The sequence below is a fragment of the Pteronotus mesoamericanus genome, unplaced genomic scaffold (assembly GCF_021234165.1).
Source record: "Pteronotus mesoamericanus isolate MK-2021 breed Mesoamerican mustached bat unplaced genomic scaffold, CSHL_Meso_final scaffold_125, whole genome shotgun sequence".
NCBI lineage: Eukaryota > Metazoa > Chordata > Mammalia > Chiroptera > Mormoopidae > Pteronotus > Pteronotus mesoamericanus.
The window spans coordinates 5,307,047-5,312,950 of NW_026555304.1; the positions used below are offsets into that span (position 1 = coordinate 5,307,047).

Here is a 5,904-nt window from a genome sequence, read left to right on the forward strand (position 1 = left end):
ATACATGTGTGTTTAACACAGATAGAAAGGGAACGGAAAGAAACTAAGAGATACCGCAAATTTATGACTAAATATATACGAGGTACTGAGGCATTAAATACTCATGAGGTTTTAATTTACCACTGTTTCTAGCTCTACATGTCCTCAGTCTAAGAAATGCAACTAGCCCCAGAGTTGCTCAGCAGGCTAATGGGCAATTGTTAAGGGGGCCAGACATCCTTGACCCACTGGCCATGGGCACCTTCTCTGATTGCACCTGCTTTCTAAACCTTAACCTCGTCCTCATGACATCATGACAGGGATGCTGATGTGACAGAGACAGATACATGACAGCAGGATTTAGAGAGTGTGGATTTCCCACCTTGCTTACACTTTACCTAACTCCATTAACTAACCCAATTTCTTTCTTCTTGCTTTTCCCTGTGTTTTAAATTGACTTAATAAACCAAGTGCTTGGAGCAGTTACATTTGGCTGGTGGGACTTTCTATACTGTGACCTCTGGGACTGGTTGGCTGGTTGTGTCCAGTTGGTGATGAATATGGGATGAATCCCAATTTAGTTAACAGGAAAACCAGGTCACACTGCAGAAATGCTCTCTGACATTAAAGCAAAATTTGAGATGAAAATTTTCAACATAGGAGCACTGTGAAAAACTGATTCGTGGTCTGGTGTCGAAAAGGCGTTTGACAAGAGATCATGAAGTAAATTCAGAACAGAAGTCAATGGCGACCCGATCAAATCTGTAGAAGGAAAAAAGAACATGGAAAAATTCAAAGCCAAGGAGATAGTGTGGGTGTTAATGGAGCTAGGACTGATGTGGATAAGCAGAAATGCCTGGCAGAAATCCAGCTGAAGCAGCAATGGCCCACTTCTGGGAACTCTCAGCGCTGATCCCCAACCTTCCAGCTCTGCTGGAGTGCACAAAGATGAACGTGTCATCGAGGAGAACAGCTTTTGCAAATCCTGATCGTATTGCTGACAGTCCTGTCACTCATCACAAAAGTGAGAAACTTATACCAGATCGAACTTAATAAATAAAGACTTTAATCAAATCTTTAAAAATATAAGGAATTAGCAGAATGACAGAAAAAAACTAAAATGTAGAGATAAAAAAATTGAAAAAACGAATACAGCTCTAAACCGCATCAAAAGGTTCAACATATTTGTGACTGGAATCCAAGGAAAAGAGGAAGAGAATGGGGCAGAGATAAGTATCTGAAAAACAAATAGCCCAAAGTCCAAAAATGAGGGAAAGACATAAGTTTATAACTTCAATTTAATTAGAGAATCTCAAGGAGAAATACAAAGAAAGCCACACCAAGGCACTTGATAGTCAAACTGCAAAAAGTCAAAGATAAAGAGAAGATCTTAAAAGCCGTCAGAGAAATGACACAGTACATGCAGGGAACAATAACAAATGATAATTTTTTCTCATCGGGAACAATGGAGATCAGAAGATAGAAGAACTACATTTTTTACATTTTTAATTTGCTGAAGGAAAAAACATCTCAACCCAGAATTCTACATATCCAATGAATGAAAATGTCCTTTAGCCCTGACTGGTGTGGGTCAGTGGGTTGAGTGTCATCCTGCAAACTGAAAACTTCTCGCATTCAATTCCCAGTCAGGGTACGTACCTGAGTTGTGGGCCAGTTGAGGATGTGCAAGAGGCGACTGATAGATGTTTCTCTTGCACATCATTGTTTCTCTCCCTCTCTTTCTTCTCTCTTCCCCTCTCTCTCTAAAATAAATAAATAAATAAATAATTTTTAAAAAATTTTCTAAAAAAAAAATCCTTGAATACACAGTTTACACAAATACACAGTTTAAGAAATGCTAAAATATGTTTTTTAGGTCAAATTGAAATGATATTAGGTGGAAATTCTGATTTACAGGAAATAATGAAGAGCATAATAATAAATATGTGTGGGAATATTTTTAAGAAATGATTTTCATTTTGATTTCTTTAAAATATTGGGTTGGCCAAAAAGTTAGTTTGGACTTTTTCATAAGATGTCTTTAGTTGAGCTTAGTTGTCTTTAACTTCATTTGAAAACAACTTTGTTACATTGTATTGTGACAGCTGTCACATCAGTGTGCATTTTTTAAAAACCTACCGAAAGTGGTGAATTTTTGTGCAGCCATTTTAATACTGAAAATGGAAGAAAATATACATTTTTGGCATATTATGCTTTATTATTTCAAGAAGGGTAAAATTGCAAATGAAATGCAAAAAAAGATTTGTGCAGCATATGAGGAAGGTGCTATGTCAAAAGTGGTTTACAAAGTTTCTTGATACAATTGACATTTTGGCCAAATAACTTTTTCTGTAGGACTGTCTTATGCATTGGAAGATATTTAGCAGCACCCTTGGCCTCCACCCACTAGCAGCCAATAGCAAGAGATAGGTGACATACTCAAAATATCCAAATTGATAAAGTTATTGGTGAAAATGAAAAGTATGTCTTACATTTTATAGAAAAAACCATATGAACTTTTTGGCCAACCCAATACATGTTACCGTATAAAGCAAAAATTATAACAATGTGTAATGGTTGTGTTGTGTATATACAATGAGGTCTGTCTGGAAAAAGTCCAGCCATTGTTAATACAATGAGAACGGTTTGCGGGACATGAGTGGGACCTGGTAGCCAAGGAGAGTGGACTGGGATGCTCATGTGCGAAGAATGATGACTTCACTGTACTAGCCAGTGGGAGCAGTAGATACTGTTAAGTGAGCATGTGTACTCTGTGGCCATGTAGAGCAACAACTGTGCATCCAATTTTGGGTTAAGCTCGAACATTCCTCCATGGAAACTATTCAGATGATTCAAAAGGCCACAGCTGTGGGTAACTGGTGATTGACAGCTTCATCATGACAATGCATCCACTTATGCATAATGTCTTGGGCAGAGATTTTTAGTGAAACTTCAGGTCACCCAGGTGACAGCCCCACTACAGCCCAGATTTGGTGCCCTGTGACTTCTGGCTTTCCAAAAACTAAAATCATGTTTGAAAGGGAAGAGATTTCAGACTGTCAATGAAATTCAGGAAAATATGACAGGGCAACTGATGGTGATTGGGAGAACTGTGTGAGGTCCCAAGGTGCCTACTTTGAAGGGGAATGAGGCCTTGTCCTATGTACGATGTTTCTTGTATCTTTTTTTAAAAGAATTTATTTATTTATTTTTAGAGAGAGGAGAAAGAAGAGAGAGAGGGAGAGAAACATAAATGTGTGGTTGTCTCTTGCGTGCCCTCTACTGGGGACGTAGCCCACAACCCAGGCATGTGCCCTGACTGGGCATCAACCTGAGGACACTTTGGTTTGCAGGCCGGCACTCAATCCACTGAGCCACAGCAGCCAGGGCTGTTTCTTGTATCTTGTATCTTCTTCAATAAATACCTCTATTTTTCATATTACATGGCCAGATACCTTATGGACAGACCTCATATATGTAATATGTACAACAACCATAAGATAAAAAATGAGTGAGGGTATAAAGAAACATATGTAAGTGCGAGTCTTTTACACTTTATGTGAAGCAGCACAACATTAATTCTAAATAGATTGTGTGGAGAATGTACATTGTAACCAACAGATCAGCCATGAAGGGGGCTGTTACAGTTAAAAAGCCAATAGAGAAATTAAAATGAAATTCTAAAAATAATCAATTAGCCAAAAAAAACAGGAAAGGAAGACAAGAGGAACAAAATCAGATGCAACAAACAGAAAACAAGTAGTGAAATAGGTGTGCTAAATTAAGCTATATCAATAATTACAATAAATGTAAATGAAGCAAATTTTCTACTTCATATCAGATATTATCACAGTGTGTTTATTTTTTTTTTTTAAAGCAAAACTCTGATAATCCTGTAAAGGAGTCAGGGTAGATGGACTCCAGGGCCTCAGCCTCGTGGCACTGCTCCTAACTGTAGTCTGTCATTGTGGCCCTCCCTGCTGCCCATGCATTGCCCAGTCTCCTAGCAGCACCCTGCAGCTGGGACAACAGCTGCTCTAGGAGAGCTGGCAGTGGCCAGCGTGTGTGGGCACAGAGAAAATGATGAAACTGTCCAGAGTATCCTCAAGTTTACATGCAGAGAAAAGGGCCTAAATGAAGCCTCGCTTTATGAAATATCCTCCCAAGAAAATCTAGACGATAATGATGTCTCAGGCCTTTTAAAATTATTAGCATTGCATGCAGAATAAAACCTTGCTATGGTGATGATCTTTACGTTAGTAACAGCTGTGCAAGAAAAATAACATGAAATAGTGGATCAAATAAAAGAGGAGAAGAAGAAAAAGGAAAGAATCAGAAGAAGCTGAAAAGCAATCATTTCATGACATTCCTGTTACAACTGAGAATTTTGCTCAAGGCCAGGTTTGATGCAGAACTCTTAGAAATTAAAAAGAAATGAATGAAAGAAGAACAAGCAGGAAAAAATAATTTAAATGGAAAATTGCTATTTGAAACAGATTGTAACTTTGACACATCTGATATTTAGTTCTTGGAGGATGCTGGAAACAACATGGAGGTAGAGGAGTTTTTGTTCTGGGAAATGGATGACTTGGAGCTGGAGGATGACAAGGATGGTCCAGACTGCAATCCTGCCGACTTAGAGCGTAACTTGAACAACTAAAAATGGACTATCCCTTTCTGCAGAGGTTTGACTGCCATTGACTGCGTAGCTATGATGAGAGTGTTGATTTTCCTTTCCTTTTTTTCTAAGAAAAAATAATTTTCAGGAGAATATTCTTCTGATAGCTTTTATCATTAAATTTAATAAACTGACCTCACAGTTTAAAAAATATAATAAAGTTAAAAAAGCAAATCTCAACTATTAGCTGTCTCGAAGAGACACACTTTAAGTATTTGTGCTTCGTCTATAACATTTGAAAGTATAATTCACTTCCTAACATGGGCAGAGAAATAATAACTCCCTAGAAATTTCTCTTTCTGCAACAAAATCCTGACAAACAGCCAGACTGGCTATAGTGAAAAATGAAGGCAAGAGTGTGGTTTGCCCCTGGCATCTGTTCACTCGTTTGAGTGCTCTTGCCTGCCCCGCCCCACGCCAACCAAAAGCGCACTACTAGTGCTTTGCCTTAGGACTTAATGCAGCCTATGCTCTGTGCACTGCTGGGTGTGGCTTCCTTCTTTTCCAGTGCCTCCAGGTCCATGTGTCTGTGAATTACATAAACTGATGAAGTAATTCACAAAAGTGTTATTTACTAACAGCATATTGCTATTCCATGACATAGGTATAACAAAGGCAGTCAGTTGCTTCATCATAATATCTGATATTTACTGAGCATGTAAAGGAGGTCTAGACTCAGGGCTAAGCACAACACAGGTGCCATCCATTTAGTCCTCCCCAAGATCTTTATGAGACGGATGCTGTGACTGTTAGCATTTCCCAGTCAGGGAAACTAAGGTGTGTAGAAATCAATCTCTCCTCTCTGTCACACACACAGTTACATGTTTTGCAGTTCAAGTGTTAAAAACAGGACTTAAACTCAGTGTATCTGATTCTAACACACAATCCCTTAAATCTAAGGAATAGTTCTGGCATAATGAGAGGCATGAGAGAAGAGACCAGGGGCAAAGTTGCTATTTTATCTATTGAAACCATTTAAGTAGCTCTCTATCCCCAATCTATACATTGACCATGCGACAAGCATCTTCGTGGGGGGAGTAAAAGTCAGCCAGATAAAAGGCGCTGTTGGATGACTATGACTCAGGTTCTTTCTGTATGTTACCAGAAAGTCAGGCTCTTTTTATCCTTACATTACAGATGAGAATGTGTAAATGTTTTAAAATTTATAGTTAGAAGTTATAAAATAAGGTATACTGATCTTTCAATAAACTAATCTCATGAAAGTGAAAGGTAAACACATACACACA

At 38.4% G+C, this 5,904-nt stretch overlaps 1 pseudogene; it reads left to right on the top strand.

The window, feature by feature from the left end:
• The first annotated feature begins 831 nt into the window (after positions 1-831).
• Positions 832-4,639, top strand: LOC129082256 (RWD domain-containing protein 1-like; annotated as a pseudogene).
• Positions 4,640-5,904: the final 1,265 nt, after the last annotated feature.